Source organism: Pavona decussata, unplaced genomic scaffold (genome assembly GCF_977016875.1).
Source record: "Pavona decussata unplaced genomic scaffold, jaPavDecu1.1 SCAFFOLD_234, whole genome shotgun sequence".
Taxonomy (NCBI): Eukaryota; Metazoa; Cnidaria; class Anthozoa; order Scleractinia; family Agariciidae; genus Pavona; species Pavona decussata.
The window spans coordinates 490087-508604 of NW_028145639.1; the positions used below are offsets into that span (position 1 = coordinate 490087).

General features: G+C 36.3%; 2 protein-coding genes across 13 annotated transcripts in view; both read left to right on the top strand.

Annotated features, from left to right (window-relative positions):
• LOC146457977 (uncharacterized) overlaps positions 1-18518 on the top strand; it is a 94997-nt gene that overhangs the window by 33451 nt on the left and 43028 nt on the right. The window lies entirely within an intron of this gene.
• The window catches only part of LOC146457978 (uncharacterized), a 134247-nt gene continuing 118066 nt past the window's right edge, over positions 2338-18518 (top strand). For all 12 annotated transcript variants that reach the window (XM_085091087.1, XM_085091090.1, XM_085091085.1 and 9 more), the window contains exon 1: positions 2338-2477. The gene's annotated coding sequence lies outside the window, so the exon portion shown is untranslated. The remainder of the gene's footprint in view (positions 2478-18518) is intronic.

An 18518-nucleotide genomic window follows, 5' to 3' on the forward strand; every position in this document is an offset into this window, starting at 1 on the left:
AGAACTTTCCAATATTTGTACCTCCTAAACCCGATCGTAAATATTCCCATACAAAGTCTTATATTTGCGCCTAATCTCGTACCCCGATCTCAGTCGTCGGTTCGGGAATGTCGAAATGTGAGATCTGGTAAAGTTCGATACAACGCCATTTCTGGTTGGTTACCAGAATTAAGAATGCCTCATTCTAATCTGCTCTGTGATTGGCTCTTTCCTTCTGTGTTTGGTTTTCGCTCAGTTCGGGGAAGAAACAAAAACACGGAAAAGTTTTCGCTCCGATTAAGATTGTCATGCGACGTTTTAATACATACATGCCTTTTGTGTGGGGAGAGAACAGTGAGAAATTGTTTTTTCGGAAGACAACAGCGACTTTAGCCGAAAAGAGTTTGCAGTAACGTTCAAACGGCCTTGCCAAATTACACAAGTTTCCAACACGATGGATATAAGCTTGCTTACTTTTGGGGATAAAATGGAGGTAGGTCATATATTTTTTTTTTAGTATTTCTTGACAAAAAATGATTTTTTTTAAAATGATTATTTATTTAGTAAACGCAAATTAATTTCCCCAAAATACTTTACCTTGAGTTCCTGAACACGCGCGCCGCATTTGCTAGCATATTTTCAGTTTTTGTCTTCTGCTAAAAGACTATTTTCCTTCTATAAATTGAACTGGACTCTGAGTAAGAGACTTCATAATATAATATTAGTCCTTTCAGACCAGTGTGCTTATTCCTTCAAGATCCATACAACATCTCTCATAGGACTTTGGAGAAATTGATAGAGTGTCCACACAATATTATTATTCATCTGCTGGTGAGATCAATATCCCTCCCACCCCTCAGCTAAGAGAAATGAAAAATGTCCGACTTATGACCGCCAAAATAGTAGTAATGAAACCCGTACTACAACAGAGAACACCTTGTCTGAACCGATTAGGGCTCTTTATGTAAGTGTAGTTAGTTTAATTTTTATCCCCTCTCTCCCACCTACTGAGTTAAAAAAAAATTGGATCCAAAATATCAAACTAGCCTTCCTCTAAAATAAAAATGGGGACATTGGTTTACATGTACTCAAGATGATCACCGCCAACAGCTTGAGCTTGGGTGACCTGTGGTTGCAACAAATTCGTTCCCATACTTTTCTCTACTTGGTGAATCAAGTTCTTAAGCAGTTCCGGCCGTTCAACACCGAACTTTAAGTCATTTTATTTCCACTAAACGCCTTTTCGCTTAACTAAAATGTATACATGGGCAACATAACAAGTCATAGGAAAATCTTGAGTCGAAAAGACCCTCAGCAAATCAATGTTTTGTTTGTTTGTAATGAGTGGAATTCATCCAAGGGCGGTTTGTCCACCTTTAATAGAGAGTTTGCGATCAATTTGGCCAAAACTTCATGTGACACTATCAAGGTTCACTGTTATGTCTCCCAAAGCACTGAGCAGGAGAGAGAAGATGCTAAAAGAAACGGAGTGAATATTATAACTGCAAAGAGTATTCCCGGAACTTCTGATCCCCTGGAATGGTTGAGACTACCGCCTCCAGAACTTGAGTCTCCTGATATTGTGATAGGCCATGGACGAAAGTTTGGTACTTCCGCTTATTTTATCGTGCGAACTACAAATTGCAAGCGGGTGCAGTTTGTGCATGTCTTTTGTGAAGACCTTGGAAAACACAAGGTGACGGAGACGGCTGGCCTAGATACAATCGAAGAGAATGAAAAGAAGAATAAGAGCGAAATTGAACTGTGCGAAGCAGCGGATATGGTCTTTGCTGTCGGTTCACGGCTACAACGTAAATACAGCAGAATTGTTTCAGAAGTTGGAATCATCACGCCTGGGATTTTGGAATCGTTTTGCAGTAAATCATCTGAACGTCACAGAGTCGGTCCAGTGCCGAAGACATTCAGTGTTCTTATGTGTGGCCGGGCAGACTTTGAGGACCTCAGATTAAAAGGCTATGATGTTGTTGCAAATGCCATTGGTTCCCTTGGAAAGAAGTTTGAACTTTCATTTGTTGGCTCCCCTCCTGGTGAACACAGAAAAATTGAAAGCTGGTTTATTGATAACACTAAGATAACACGCAACCAGCTAACAATTCGCAGTTACTGTAATGATCAAGATAAACTGAAAAGGATGTTACTTGAATCCGATTTGGTTGCCATGCCTTCTCGTACAGAGGGCTTTGGCTTGGCTATATCTGCTGGTGTGCCTGTGCTTGTCACTGCTGAATCTGGAATTGCTGAGGCCTTAGAGCAAGTTGAAGGTGGAAAGTCTGTTATTGTTGAATCAGACAATGCAGAAAAATGGGCTCATAGCATTCATGAGCTGTCCAAGAAGAATCCAGAAGACAGACATGACAATGCCATTCATCTTAGAGAGGCCTACAGAAAGACATACTCTTGGAGTACACAGTGTGAGAGTTTCAAAGCAATGATTCTCCAGATGCTAATGAAAGACGGTGGTATGACCTGTCCTGATGGTATGTAGGCCAATTTCTTTGCATTTATAGAGCTTTACTTTGAAAGGGTACAGTATATTAACTGGAGGCTTTAATTTCCTTACATAATTTGTTTTGAAAATTGTTATTTTTGTTTTCCCAGTGTAGGTGGTTTACATTACCACCATGTTGGTGGACAAAAGAAAAGAAAATTTGCCCACATAATTTGCATAAAAATGGAAGTTAACTCCCAGGGGAGAAAAATCTTATTGTTTCTGTCCACCAACATGGCCGCCATGACGTCACATGCAAACCATCAATACTGTTGTTTTGTATTTTAAATTTGTTCATTGCCTAAAATGTTATTGGTAACAGAATAAAATTTCTCAGTTGAGGAATGAATGACTGCTGGAAAGCAATATAGCAGCTCCAAAAACAATAGCAACATGCGAGAGTCAGATTTGCTGTTGGTGTCGTTTAATTTGGTCCTTTGTTGGTGGTTATTATGTATAGCATAGGCCTTATCACGGTTTTCGACGCCATTTTGACGAATAGGCAAACAGGCTTGAAATAACAGTGTTTGTATGGAAATCCGATGTCAAATAATTTTCACAAAACATCGCTTCTGAAAAATTCATGAATTGGAAACTTTTGGCACTAGGAAAAGGATTTTAAGAAAAAAAATTGGAGGGATGTAGCTGGGCTAGAAAGTGTCCAGTCGTGTTTTGAACTTTCCATACATTTGTCTGTATGGCGAACCAGCCGTGAACTGCTACTAAAAATAGTTTGTGGGAAAAAAACATGGGGAAATGTATGGAAAGTTCAAAAAGTTTGAATTCTTGAATTCATGATATTCATGATATATAATTATTTTGGATTCTATAATTTTGGGATCCTCCCAGTGAATGTGAGAAGGAACAAGCCATATAAGCAAAAATCTCTTGCAAATCATAAGATATCAAGGGCTTCACACACCATGTTGACAACCTTGTGGGACCGTAATATTAGTAATGTTGGTTCTTTCCAAATGATTAGAAATGCATCAAATAAGATATGGTCACCCATCCCACTAAATTGGCAAACAATTTACAATTTTTTTTTGTTTGTTTTTGTTTTTTGTTTGTTTGTTTGTTTGTTTAATTTGCTTCACATAACACAATAATTACAATATTGAACACTGCTTACACTATTAACAATAAATACAATACTGACAATACTGACAATACTTATTTCTTACATTGTTAACAATAATTACTATTTACAAACATTCTTAAGTTTCTTATGATTTAAGTACACCTTCGCATCAGAAGAAACTTGTTTGCATGATATTTGGCGTTAATGAGGCAGGATAAGCTAACGGATGAAGGACATAGAGAATATCAGGGGCGTTGGGAATAACGCTATAGTTGAAGCGATAGTTTCTACGTGATATCGTGTAGGAATGACCATTGTTTGGGTAGAAAATTGTTTGCTTCTGCTTGTACTTGTATGTTGTAAATTGTTTTTAGGTATTTGAGAAATCGTTGCAATAGAGGAATAGATTCTTTTGTTTTGCAGAGCCAGATATAGTGCCTGGCAATAAGAAAACAAAAGTTGATCTGGCGTTGAAATTTAGAAGAGTCTGATCTCAGGCCTAGTGAAACAGTCATGTCTGCAGAGTAGCTATCGGGAATAATTTGATAAAGTTTTAATTGGGTTATTATGCTCTCCCAGAAGAGCGCCGTTTTGGGGCAGGACCAGAAAAGGTGTATGAGTTTTTCTGGTTCTTTTTTACAAAAGGAGCAGTTGGACTTTTCTTTTATTCTTATCTTAGTTAAGAAAGCATTTGTTGGCATTCTTCTGTGCAACAGTTTAAATTGAAATTCCCTGAGTTTTGTGCTTTTTGTGATTTTATGAGCTAGTTGGTAGGACGCGCCCCACTTTATTTCGTTTTGACCTAAGTTGCAGTCTTGGATCCATTTTTGCTGGCTTGTAGTAGGGGCGGCACTTTTCTTTGTAACTAATTTGTCATACACCAACTTGCTTGCTTTTTGGGCTTTTATTAGTTTTGTCGAATAACTTTCGTATCCATTATCTTCGTTTGTGTGTTCTCCTTGGTTGAATGTGTTGCATAGCTTTTTAAGAGCAGAAATTATTCCACAGTATGCCAAGGGTTGGACCTTGATGTTGTATTTGTTTAAAAGTTCTGGTGGAGTGAGGAATTTTCCTTCTCTGTTCCTTAAGTGCTTAACTTTTATAATGCCTTTATAATACCATTCTTTGAAAAAAATAGGGCTGTTGTTGATCCTTATAAGTGAATTGTACCATATGCTTTGTTCTGTAAACTGGCTCTCTGATGTTATACTTTCTTCAAAATTGATTTCTGACCAGATTAGGAGAATTTCCTTTAAGAAACTGTCTTGTGTTTTGAAGATATTAGCCATGTCTATCTTATTAAGGTTGCTTGTGAATGGTAGGGTACACTCAAACTTTTTCAGTTCAAGATCGAAAAAAAGTTTCCATTTACCTTGATTACCTGTATCCAAGTACTTCTTTATTCAAGCGGTTTTTAGCGCTTTATTGAAAGATAATATATCAATCATTTTGAGGCCACCTGCTGGGTAATAATTATTGTTAATCATAATATCTCGCTTTATTTTATCGCCCTTTCCGTTCCAAAGAAACGAGTAAAAGAGCTTGTTAATCTCCCTAATTATTTTTTTGTTTGTGCACAAGGGTGCCAAGACGTACACAATTTGAGAGGCTACTAGGCTTTTCAGAACTGTGATCTTCCCACTTAAGGTTAATCTACGGTATTTCCAGTTGCTTAGAATATTTCTAATTTTTTCCAATTTTTCCTTATAGTTTAAAAGTACAGTGTTTTCAGGGTCTGTCGTAAACCATACGCCTAGAGATTTTACTTTGTTTGTTTGCCATCTGAAATTTCTTTCTGGAAGAAGAATTTCTGTTTTTCCACTATTTGATCCGGTCCAAATTGCTTCTGTTTTCTTACTGTTGAGTTTGAGACCCGAGGCTTCTCCAAAATCGTCAAGTGTGTTAAGAGCAGCTGAGAGCGACGCCTGTGAACCATTTAATATTAAAGTTGTATCGTCTGCGTATTGACTTATTTTAATTTCCTCTTGGTTAACATGTATTCCGGTGATATTGCTGTTTCTTTTAAAAGCCTTGGCTAAGACTTCAACTGAAAGAACAAATAGATATGGAGACAACGGGCACCCCTGCCTGACCCCTCTTTCAATTTTAAAGAAATTGCTTGTCCAGCCGTTGTTTAAGAAGCAGCTCTCTATGTTGCTGTAAAGGCATTTGACCCAGTTTACAACGCTTGGGCCGAAACCGAAATATTGAAGAGATTTTATGATGAAAGGCCATTCAATCGTGTCAAAAGCTTTTTTGAAATCAAGAAATAATAATAGCCCTGGGATGTTTTTTTCTTTCGTAAAACGAATAACATAGTCTATTAATCGAATGTTCTCACCAATAAACCTGCCTTTCATAAAGCCAGTTTGATCACTGCTGATGAGATCGGGAAGAACCTTTTTCAGCCTGTTGGCCACAGCCTTTGCTGCAATTTTGTAGTCGCAGTTGAGAAGAGTAAGCGGTCTCCAGTTTTTAATGAAATATGGCTCAGCGTCTTTCTTAGGGATGAGTTTGATTACCCCTCTTCTTTGTGTGATGGAAAGCTGACTCGTTTCGTGCGCGTAATTAAGAGCGTTAATCAATAAGTTTGATATATTTGTCCAAAAAACTCTATAAAATTCGGCAGGTAGCCCATCAGATCCAGGGGTTTTTCCCTGTTCCATTGTTTTCAGGGCTGCAAGGCATTCCCTTTCTGTTAAAAGGCCTTCACAATTCTTCTGTTCCTCGTCATTAAGGACAGTGTCGTTTTCATGTTTAAAGAAATCATGGCTGTCAATTAAATTGTGTACATTTCTGTTGGATGTATATAGATTTATAAAAAAAGATTCACCTTCTGCTAATATTTCCTGATCCGAGGTAATAAAGTTATTTTCGTCCACTTTAAGTTGGCTTATAATACCTTGCTTATAGTGTCTCTTTTCTAGGTTAAGGAAATATTTCGTATTTTTTTGCCATTTAATTTTAGCTCTCAATATGGAACCTTTCTTTAGATCATTCAGTTGTTCTACAAGTTCAAAATTTTCTGTTTCACTAGAGTCTCCATTCTCCATTTTCAGTTCTAGTTTGGAAATTGCATACTCTAGTTCTGCCTCACGGTCCTTTGTTTTCTTAGTTTTGTTCACTGCGTATTGGAGCGATTTTTCCTGTATTTTAAGCTTAATCATGTCCCACAAAAGAACAGAGTTTACATTGTCATCGTTTTCATATTCGTCTTGAACTTCCTTAATCGTTGCCTTAATAAGATTAACATAAGCAATTTCGGTTAAAAAAGAGGTATTTAATTTCCAAAGGCCAGGTCCTCTGTTATTTGCGTGGAGAGACAGATCTAATGTAATCATGGAATGGTCTGTTTTATATCCTGGCACTATATCAGTCTTAGTGACGTCCCCGATAACGCTTTGGCTTATTAAAAAGAAATCAAGTCTACATTGAACCTTAGGTTGTCGTTGTCTCCAAGTGAACCTTTTGTCATCCGGATTGTAAATTCTCCAGACGTCGAGAAGATCTAGGTTCTCTGAAATTTCTTGAACAGTCTTCAAGCTATTTTGGTGAGTTTTGGCAAGGCCACCTTTTTTGTCATTTTCGATGTTAAGAACGAGGTTGAAATCTCCGCCAATTATTATGTCTTCACACTTAAAATTTAAAAGATGATCGTAGAAGTTTTGAAAGAATGAAGGTTTATCCTCGTTGGGAGCATAGATGTTAGCGAGAGTCAAGAACTTTTCGTTAGCTTTTAAGTCACAGATAATAAATCTCCCTGCAGGGTCGGTGTAAAGTCTTTGGATCTGAAGGTTAAAATTATTGTTAAAAAGGATACATACACCTGCTTTGTTGCTTTCAAAAGAGGTGAAGTAAGCTTGATAGCCCCATTCTGCTTTCCACAAGTGATTTGTTTTTTCTATGCAATGTACTTCTTGGAGCATGCATATTGATGGCCTTTTGGCGCAAAGCCAATCAAATACTTCTCTTCTTTTAGCGTCATCCCTAAGTCCCCTGACATTCAATGAAGTTATTTTCAAAGTCACGATTTTTTCAAGTCTTTTGTAATAGACGTTGTCTCGAGGGGGAAAAAACATGTGCGCCTCAATAAAGAATTTGCATTCTTTCTATAAGGTGTAAAATAATTGATGCAAAAGGTGCTAGATATTTTTTTTTTTTAAACAATTTACAATTGCACATTTTACAAGTGATACCATTTTTTCATTGAAAGTACACGCTGTCACATTTGTATGCTCATAGTTTAGAGAACTCTCTGCCTATGCCTTCAAAATGGGGTTATGGGGAAATCAATGGCTGATCGACATTTACAATATACAGTATACTGTAAGTACAAAGTCTCTAGAAATTTCTAAGTTGAGATTACTCAAGGTCATATCAAAATATTTTAATCATGAATAGTGTTTTGAATTGCGCATGAGTTGTAATATATTGTTGGTCTGAGATCAAAACTTGGGATTGTGGGAGATTCCAATTTTTCTTTCTAATCTCAGATTCCTAGGCAAGTTTTATAAGTGTTACATTTTGAGTTCTATAGTCTACCATGGTGGTAAAATGTTTAAGAATTGGCCCAGATGTTTCAGTTTTGTCATGCCAATCAGTCAAAGCTTCCTACATGTATCTTTGAAATGTTTTTTCATCCTGGAAAAAATAATCTGGTTGTGAATGTTTTGTTTCTTGATTGGTTTGTCTTCCAGTACAACATACATCTGTACACATACATATGTGGGAAGAAAATCGTGTGGAAAGGCATCAGAGCATGCGGAAAAATTTCATCTGAGTCCATTTCTCAACAAATCTATGATTCTAGCTAAATTAAACTGTAAAAATGATAATATTTTTAAGGTTTATTTTAAGTTATAAAACTGGTCAGTCAATCAGCAATGCCTAAGTGATTACTAATATGTATGAAAAATCAATTAAGAGCGGTTGTCAGTAACTTTTGAGAATCCGGCGACAGAAGCGAAAATTCGAATTTTTTTTTATTTGCCTTAAAAGACCCTTTTGGTGAACTATTTTCAAAACTAATATTCAAAAGTTCCAGCGAATTTTTATTTTGGCAAAAATTGGGAAAGTTCGAAATCGGCCAAAACGCGACCGATGGCCCGATTGAAATTATGCAAATTACTACATTTTTAAAACTCTCGTTCAAGACAAGGTAGCGTTTTCTCGAGTTGACACTTTCACAATCGTTTTTACATCCCTTGTGCTTGCTTCTAAACTATATTTTATCTCCACCTGAACATTCTTTCATTTAAAGTTGCCCACGTAAAGAATACAATGTTTGCTATTCCTTAGATAGAGCGATTTTTGCCATATTTCAGATGACCATATCATCAAGGGTATACAAATATACTGGTAATGAAATCACTTTTTTGAACGGGCAATTGTTCTTATTTATCATGTTAAAATATTTAGTTTGGCCCGCGAAAAGCGAGCGCGCTAGGTCGAGATGTGTGGAATGCACTTTGACACAATTCGCCATTTCAGTACTTCATGTTCCTCCTGTTACTTGGCACTTATCAATACACTTCACGGAAGCTTTTAGATAAAAGCCAAGGTCTCTGTGTTCATTTCATGCTTTTATACACGTAAATAACTAGCTTCAAACTTGAGTGCTCCCCATATTGGCATTAGGTTATCAAATGATTCCTTTCAGGTAAAATTTTCGAGTTTATATTGAGCCGTTCAAGCGAGATGAAAGAGCCGTTCGCAGGGAAATAACTTGAAATCAGTGAAATTAATACCCTGTCTCTCATATCATGCTACACTTCCAAACTACCGTTATTATTAAGCTAGAAAGTGTAAATGCTCCCTTTTTACGTGACCTAAAACAGAATTTGCCTAAAATATTACGAATTAAGTCCACCACAAGAAAAAACTGAAAAAATCGCGCACCGACGTAAATGTAAACATCAGCCGTTTCTTGACTTGCTACATGGATGAAACGCGTCCGTTATTTTACCTCTGTATACATTTATGATCAGAAAGTAGAAACAAAAAATCTTCCCTATGCCCATCTGTATAAATGCACTCGCCAATCAGGCTTTGATTTTCTGCATGTTTGTCGAAAATACTGAAGAATAGTGCAACATAATAATTTGTTACTGACTACTTGACTCATTCAATCACAACCGGATACATGTAACACGACTGGAAACTAGATATAAAGAAATGCTCTTACTTGTCTGCAATCGGTACTCACATTATATCTGGCGATATCACATCCCCGAGGCAAGGCTGAAAATTGTCTCAAAATCCGCATACTAGAGATTCAAAGTTTTGAACATCGCAACAACGTTCATTGCGTGACAAGTGAAATGTGATACACAAGCGCGCGAAAAGCACCGGAATAAACAATGTCAAGATTCGCCCATGTGATGACAGTGCGAAAATGATATTTGAAATTACAAGAAGAAATTGAGGCAAGTCAAGGTCTGCAAGGTATATTTAATGGACTGAAACAATAATCATGTAGTTTTCCTCTTCTGAGATTCTCTCTGTATTGTCTGTGCCGGATTCTCATCAATAAAATAACATTACAGGAAAAGTAAAACCGAAATTAATTTAAATCAAGTTAACAAATTAAGACCTTTTGAAACCTCAATGCAGTATTTCAATACTATCCTCAAACAAAAAGCTATTATATTTAGGAGAGTGAAGTTTGTCTTTCGCCATGGATCAAAGCACAAAAGTTGTGGATCAAGCTCAAAAGGTGCGCAATATTTGCAATGTGTTATAAGGTTAATCAATGTGATAAGGACGTTCACCATGAATGGAACGAAAAAAAACCTTTTTAGGTTAACTTGTTAAACTTAGCTTTAATGTCTGTTTGAGATGAGTCACTGATGGCGATAAAATGTTAACTGGAAACACACAACATTATTCTGCATTATTGCTTACGGAATTGCTGATCAAATTTTAAGATAAGAGTTTAACCTTAATTTATTTTCTAGCGCGCACTAGTGTCAAAGGATGAGGGGCACGACTGGTATTTCTCAGATTTTCGTGTTCGGTCTAAAAGACGGTGTTATCTCTTACGGGCCGTCACTGTGTAAGTCTGACGTTGTCATTGTTAAATCCTCCTAGCGTGCTCCAGAGTATCCACCATACGAACAGCCTTTTACAAGGCCAGTGAGAGTATCTTTTGAACCTGTGTACCATAGTCCAGTGATTGTTCAATTTATAGTGGTTTTTATATGGCATGGTTGAAGATATAACTTAATTACGAGTTCCACTTGGATTGGGTTAACCCACAGTACATGCATTGACAATGACAACGATTATTTGCTGTTCATTCCTCGGTCTCCCTTCGTCGTTAAAGGTTTCTGACTGTTCCAGTTCATACGAAGGCCTTACTTCTCTCGGTAGTGAGAGCATACAGCTATTTCAATTAACGTTGTCGGATAAAAATAAAGCTAAAAGACAAGACCGCAATGTTTTGTGGGATTATTTTTTATGAATAATTTCATCAAAATCATCCCTGCACGTGCAGGTCATTGTACTGCTAATTACAACCTATTGTTTTCTCCAGACATGACTGATTTTGATAAATTTATTCATAAAAATCCCACGTAAACTTTCGGTCTTGTCTTTAAGCTTTTAGGTTTGATCCGACAACGTTAATTGAAATAGCTGTATAAAGACGAACGGAAAGTTTCAATCGTAAATCATAATTCCTGGAATAAAGTCAAGTAATGCATAGCAGTGGATTTCTGTTTAAAACAATAGGGAAAGTCAGAGAAAGAAATAAAATGTTATTTCATGCTCTCAGTTTCACTCAAATGAAAACACTTTACCTGCCCTAGCAACAACACTATTTCGTCCTGAATTTATTTATAGGCCCGATCTTTTGTGCCTTTATAGGTGCGAGCGAACGTCCTTTTTACATTGATTAAGCGTAACACATTACAAATCTTGCGCATTTTTTGAGCTTGATCCGCACGGAGAGGTGCCATGGCGAAAAAAAAACTTCACTCTTCTCCAAACTTTTTGTTTGAGGATATTATTGAAATACCGCATTGAGGTTTCGAAAGCTCTTGATTTGTTTACTTTCATTTCAGTTAATTTCGGCTTTATTTTGAGGAAAATAAAGGTTGTTGTTGTTGTTGTTGTTGTTGATGATGACAATTCGGGACAATCTCCAGGAGGGGGGGGGGGGGATGGGGGGAGAGGAGGAAACATGATTTTCGTTTCAATCCAGCAATCAAATATACCTTGCAGACCTTGACTTGCCTCAATTTCTTCTTGTAATTTCAAATATCATTTTCGCACTGTCATCACATGGGCGAATCTTGACATTGTTTATTCCGGTGCTTTTCGCGCGCTTGTGTATCACATTTCACTTGTCACGCAATGAACGTTGTTGCGTTGTTCAAAACTTTGAATCTCTAATCAGCGGATTTTGAGACAATTTTCAGCCTTGCCTCGGGGATGTGATATCGCCAGATATAATGTGAGTACCGATTGCAGACAAGTAAGAGCATTTCTTTATATTTAGTTTCCAGTCGTGTTACATGTATCCGGTTGTGACTGAATGAGTCAAGTAGTCAGTAACAAATTATTACGTTGCACTATTCTTCAGTATTTTCGACAAACATACAGAAAATCAAAGCCTGATTGGCGAGTGCATTTATACAGATGGGCATAGAGAAGATTTTTTGTTTCTACTTTCTGATCATAAATGTATACAGAGGTAAAATAACGGACGCGTTTCATCCATGTAGCAAGTCGAGAAACGGCTGATGTTTACATTTACGTCGGTGCGCGATTTTTTCAGTTTTTTCTTGTGGTGGACTTAATTCGTAATATTTTAGGCAAATTCTGTTTTAGGTCACGTAAAAAGGGAGCATTTACACTTTCTAGCTTAATAATAACGGTAGTTTGGAAGTGTAGCATGATATGAGAGACAGGGTATTAATTTCACTGATTTCAAGTTATTTCCCTGCGAACGGCTCTTTCATCTCGCTTGAACGGCTCAATATAAACTCGAAAATTTTACCTGAAAGGAATCATTTGATAACCTAATGCTAATATGGGGAGCACTCAAGTTTGAAGCTAGTTATTTACGTGTATAAAAGCACGAAATGAACACAGAGACCTTGGCTTTTATCTAAAAGCTTCCGTGAAGTGTATTGATATAAAGTGCCAAGTAACAGGAGGAACATGAAGTACTGAAATGGCGAATTGTGTCAAAGTGCATTCCACACATCTCGACCTAGCGCGCTCGCTTTTCGCGGGCCAAACTAAATATTTTAACATGATAAATAAGAACAATTGCCCGTTCAAAAAAGTGATTTCATTACCAGTATATTTGTATACCCTTGATGATATGGTCATCTGAAATATGGCAAAAATCGCTCTATCTAAGGAATAGCAAACATTGTATTCTTTACGTGGGCAACTTTAAATGAAAGAATGTTCAGGTGGAGATAAAATATAGTTTAGAAGCAAGCACAAGGGATGTAAAAACGATTGTGAAAGTGTCAACTCGAGAAAACGCTACCTTGTCTTGAACGAGAGTTTTAAAAATGTAGTAATTTGCATAATTTCAATCGGGCCATCGGTCGCGTTTTGGCCGATTTCGAACTTTCCCAATTTTTGCCAAAATAAAAATTCGCTGGAACTTTTGAATATTAGTTTTGAAAATAGTTCACCAAAAGGGTCTTTTGGGGCAAATAAAAAAAAATTCGAATTTTCGCTTCTGTCGCCGGATTCTCGAAAGTTACTGACAACCGCTCTTAAATCTTAATGCTTCTATGACAGGAGCAGGGTTGGCGCAGTGTTAGAGCACTCGCCTTCCACCAATGTGGCCTGGGCTTGATTCCTAGACTTGGCGTCATAAGTGGGCTGAGTTTGTTGGTTCTCTACTCTGCTCTGAGAGGTTTTTCTCCGGCTACTCCGGTTGTCCCCTCTACTCAAAAACTAACATTTGATTTGATTTGATAATTTGTGTTGAGTTGAGTTGAGTTGATTTGAATTGCTTTGATTTAAAAGGGGATACCCTCGATAGGGATAACCTGTGGTATCTCCTGTTCATGGTATCGATCTTTATATTGATCACAAAAGAATAAAGCATTATTATTATTATTATTATTATTATTATTATTATTATTATTATTATTATTATTATTATTATTATTATAAATATGTGCTTTCCATGCCCATTAAGTATATATTAACTGTTCTGTACGTGAACTTTGCAAGTGTCTTTTGCTCTTTAACTACTGGCAGTGTGTTTCAGTCCCTAGCAGCCGAGAAAAATGACAGGAAAATACTTTTGAAAACTTTCTATAGTGTATCTTCATTATGTCAGTTTTTAAATGTCCATGATCATGTTTCCCACTTACAAGTTTAAAACATTTCAATAATGGCAATTTATGTATGGTAACGGCAGTAACTGAAATCAAAACAAGCATGCTTCATGTTTCTTTTTTTCAGTTTGTTGTTGTTATTTTTTTGAAAGGGGTTGGGGGGCTGAGGGATAGCTTGACTGTAGGTTTTGCTAAGCAAAACCTGGATGTACTGTACAAGTTCAATGTCCTGAAGTTGTGTGACTATGTGATTCGTATCTTTTAAGATGTCTTGATAAAGTTTTTGAGGGTCACCATACCTCACTTTTTCAACTTGCTGTTGGTTAGTCTTCTCCAATGCCAATCATTGTGAAATTTACACCAGTAACAGTCATTGGTTTTGGACTGAAGTTTTCAGGATTGATTTTTTTTTTTTTATTTTATTTTTTTTTTTTTATTGTTTGCAAAATCACATTACTTACATTACTTACAGTACGGGCTAAATATATCACTAGACAATACAGTATTCTACCTACAATACATGTTTACTGGTTACTTACGCTACTGAACAAAACAGGACTCTACTTACAATTTAAAACAGATAGCCTTAAACATAACAGTAACTAGATTACTTACAAACTGGGGGTTACACGCTACTAAAAAAAAAAAAACAGGAAAGCAGTAAGAAAAGGATGAAATTTTGTCACTGGAAGAAAAAAAAAAAAAAATTGTGCGTTTTCGTTAATTTAAATTAATTTTAAATTTCCCATTTTTCAACTTTCCATTGTAAGATTAGCGCTGACTTCAATTCTAGAATATTTGGAGGTTTTTCTAACATTTTACATGAGTAGTAATATTTCTGAGTTTGTACAGTAAGGATCTGGAATTTCCGCATTAATTTTGAGTTAGTACTCGGGGGTGGATCATAGTCTTTAAATAGGTGCTGTTGTTTAGATGGAGTAAAATTTACTTTGTGCTTATTATTAAACCATGTTAAGGCTTCTTGAAAGAGTTTTTGGCCTGCAGGGCACTCCAGAAATGCATGTTCCAAGGAATCAGCTGAATTACAGAAAAAACACTCCTCATTATCTGCTATTTTAAATCGTTTGAGTTCTTTTTTGGTCACTAAAATACGGTGTAACATTTTAAAGGAGAATTGTCTCAGTTTGTTGTTAGTAGAGAGGCGAGGTATATTTTGGAATAATTTTTGCCATTTACATTCTATATCGGGGTATTGTCTGGCCCAAGTTTTTATGGCTGTTGGTGTAACTTCTGCTTTTTCTTGAAAGAGATGATAATAGTCTTTACATTTCATTTTTGAAAGTTTAATCGATTTGTCCCTAGATAAGTCAAATGTATCACAATCATCGAGAATAAAGTTCATGGGTCTGGGTGTAGAAGCTGCCTTTGATTTGAGGTTTGCTGGAATTGATGCCAGGATTTGAAAATAGTTTAGAAAATTAATTTTTATTTTGTACTTGCGATTAAATTCTTCATAAGTTAGTAATTTTCCATTTTCATTCAGAATGTCTTGAAAGTAGTAAATTCCATTTTCTGTCCAACTTCTCCAGAACAGCGATTTACCTTCAATAGTTATGTCTTGATTGTTCCATAAAACAAGGTCACTTTTGTATTTATCTTGGCGATTTAGACGTAATTCCTTAAAGTACTCTAGCATTTCTAAGTAGAAAGACGGTAAATTTTTGTCTAATTTCTTTATATGATAATTACACTTGAGCAAGAAGTTTAGACCTCCATATTTTTCAAAAAAAGCATTTGGAATAGCTGTCCATGCATCGGTAGTTGGACTGTTAAGCAGTCTACCAATCCAACTCAAGCGGAGTGCTTTAACTGTCGTTGCAAAATTTGGAAAGTTCAGGCCACCTTTACTTGTTTCTTGAAAAAGAACTTCCCTTTTTATTTTATCTTTTTTGTTTTTCCATAAAAAATTAAAGAGCTTGGTTTGGACTCTTTTAATAACTTCTTGAGGAACAGTCAACATTGAGGCTGCATACACCAATTTAGAGACTCCTAGAGTTTTAGCAAGCAGGGTTCTTCCCATAAGTGTAAGGTCGCGAGACAACCAGATATTTAATTTAGTTTCCATCTTTTGAATTTTTAGATAAAAATTCAAATTGTTATTTTTGTCTCTATCGTTTGAAAGATAGGTTCCTAAGGTCTTAATTGGGTCCGCTGGAACATCTATCTCTAAGGGTTTGGTTTTGTTGTTTTTCAAAGAGCCTATCCACATAGCCTTTGTCTTTTTGCTGTTTAGCTTTAAACCTGAAATTTCACCAAAGCTCCCCAAAACTGACATACTTCCACGTAATGACATCGTGTCCTTACATATTAATGTAGTGTCGTCAGCGAACTGGCTTAGCTTAGCTTCAATGGAATTAGGTAGTTCAATACCTGTTATTTCCTGATTTTGTCGTATTTTTTGTGCAAGAAGTTCTACACATAGGACGAATAATAGAGGGCTCAGCGGGCATCCTTGCCTTACGCCCCTTGATACTCGAAAATAATTAGTCATGTATCCGCCGTTTATAGCTCCGCTTTCAACATCGCTATAGAGTACTGAAATCCATTTTTGAATGTTCGGGCCAAAATTGAAGAATCTTAAAGTGTGATGAATAAAAGGCCATTCTAATGTATCAAAGGCTTTTTCGAAGTCTATAAAGAGTAGTATTCCTGGGACTTTGTTTAATTCGGTAAATTCCATAAGGTCATTTAAAAGCCTCACATTTTGACCAATGTATCGTCCTTTTACGAACCCTGTTTGGTCCGAATGAATCAGTTTGGGCATCTTCGTCTCTATTCTTTTTGCAATAGCTCTAGCCAATATTTTATAGTCGACATTAAGCAATGTTATTGGACGCCAGTTGCTTAAAACCATAAGATTGTTTTCATCTTTTGGTATTAGCGAAATAATTCCTCTTCTCTGAGATATAGACAGTTTGCCTGTTTGAAAGGCTTCGTTGAAAGAGTCGAGGAGGTTCCTCCATAGCAATTCGAAGAAGATTTCATAAAATTCTTTCGTGAAACCGTCATCACCTGGAGTTTTGTCAGGTTGGAAACCTTTTAAGGCATTCAGTAGTTCATCTTTTGTCAGTTCTTGCTCAAGTTCGCTTGCTTCGTCTTGAGCTAGTTTTGGATTTTGTAAATCAGAGGAGAAGCGGGCAAAGTTGTCGTCGAAATTATTGTTCTCGTCTTGTGGGATTCTAGCAGTCAGGAAGTTTTTGTAATAGTTTTCTATTTCTTCATTTATCATGCTTAAATCCGTGATTATTTCTCCGTCTATTGTTTTAAGCTGGGTTATAATCTTTTTCTCATAATTCCGTTTTTCCAAGTTAAAAAAGTATTTCGTTGGTTTTTCACCATTCTCAATCCATCTTATTTTTGATCTGAACATCGCCTCCTTTCCCTTTGTATGATAAATTTCGGACAGGTCTTTTTTAAGGTTCTCGTACTCCGTTAGAATATCATCGTCTAGATTTTGATTATTACAAATTTCCTTATCTAGCTCTTCTAACTTACGTTGGATGGCTGTTTCACGGTTTCTCAAATTGAACCTTTTCTTCTTGGAGAAGACAATTGTCATACTTCTTATTTCCATTTTTACCAATTCCCAATACAGTTGACGGCTTTCAATTTCTTTGTATTTCTCTTGAATAGAAGAGTAATTGTTTTTAATTAAATTGATATATTCGTCGTCTTTCAGTAGTGTGTTTTTAAATTTCCATGTACCCGGTCCACGTTTAAATGTTTGATCGATTTCAAGGCTAAGAAAGACAGCTTTATGATCGGGAGCAATTGAGGATCGTGTTTCTGTTTTCTTTACCTTGTTGATTAATTGTCTTGCAATTATGAAGTAATCTATTCTAGACTTTAATTTTTGACTCTTGGTTTCATAAGTATATGTTTTTGTGTTTGGGTGAAGTGTTCTGTAAACATCAACCAAGTTAAGTTCCGCCATCAAACTCACTAAACCATTCCTATAAATTGTTTCTTTCCATGGAAGGCCACCACTTTTGTCTAGATGGCTGAGCGTTGTATTCCAATCTCCTACCATAATGACCCTAGAAACACAGGTTTTAGTTACCAAAAGGTGGGTAATTTTTTGCAGAAATGGAATTTGCAGGCGACAATCCGTTGGTGCATAAATATTGACTAATGATAATTCCTCTGTTGTTAATTTCAAATTAGCAAAGATATACCGCCCTTCTTCATCATTTTCTATGGTTTCTAAGGGAGAGCCGTTTGGTTTCACTAATATACATACACCTCTAGAGTGCTCTGAGCCGTGAGAAAATAATATCTGTCCACCCCATTCAGCACGCCAAATAGTTTCGTCTTCTGTCTTTGAGAATGTTTCTTGAAGGCAAAAAATTGAAGCTTTTTGTTTTTTCAGATAACAGAATATAGCTCTTCTTTTTTCTGCTTTACGAAGGCCACGCACATTCAGTGACAAAATCTTCAAGTTAGACATTGTTTATACAAAACAGTAAGAAACAAAATTCGAGCATAAATTAAGCTAAAGAAAATTAGGCCCCCCAAAAAAGGAAACAAAACACGGACTACAAAATAATTGACACTATACTAAGGCTAATAACAAAAGGACACTAACGCTTAAATTACTCTTCTGGGATTTATCCGC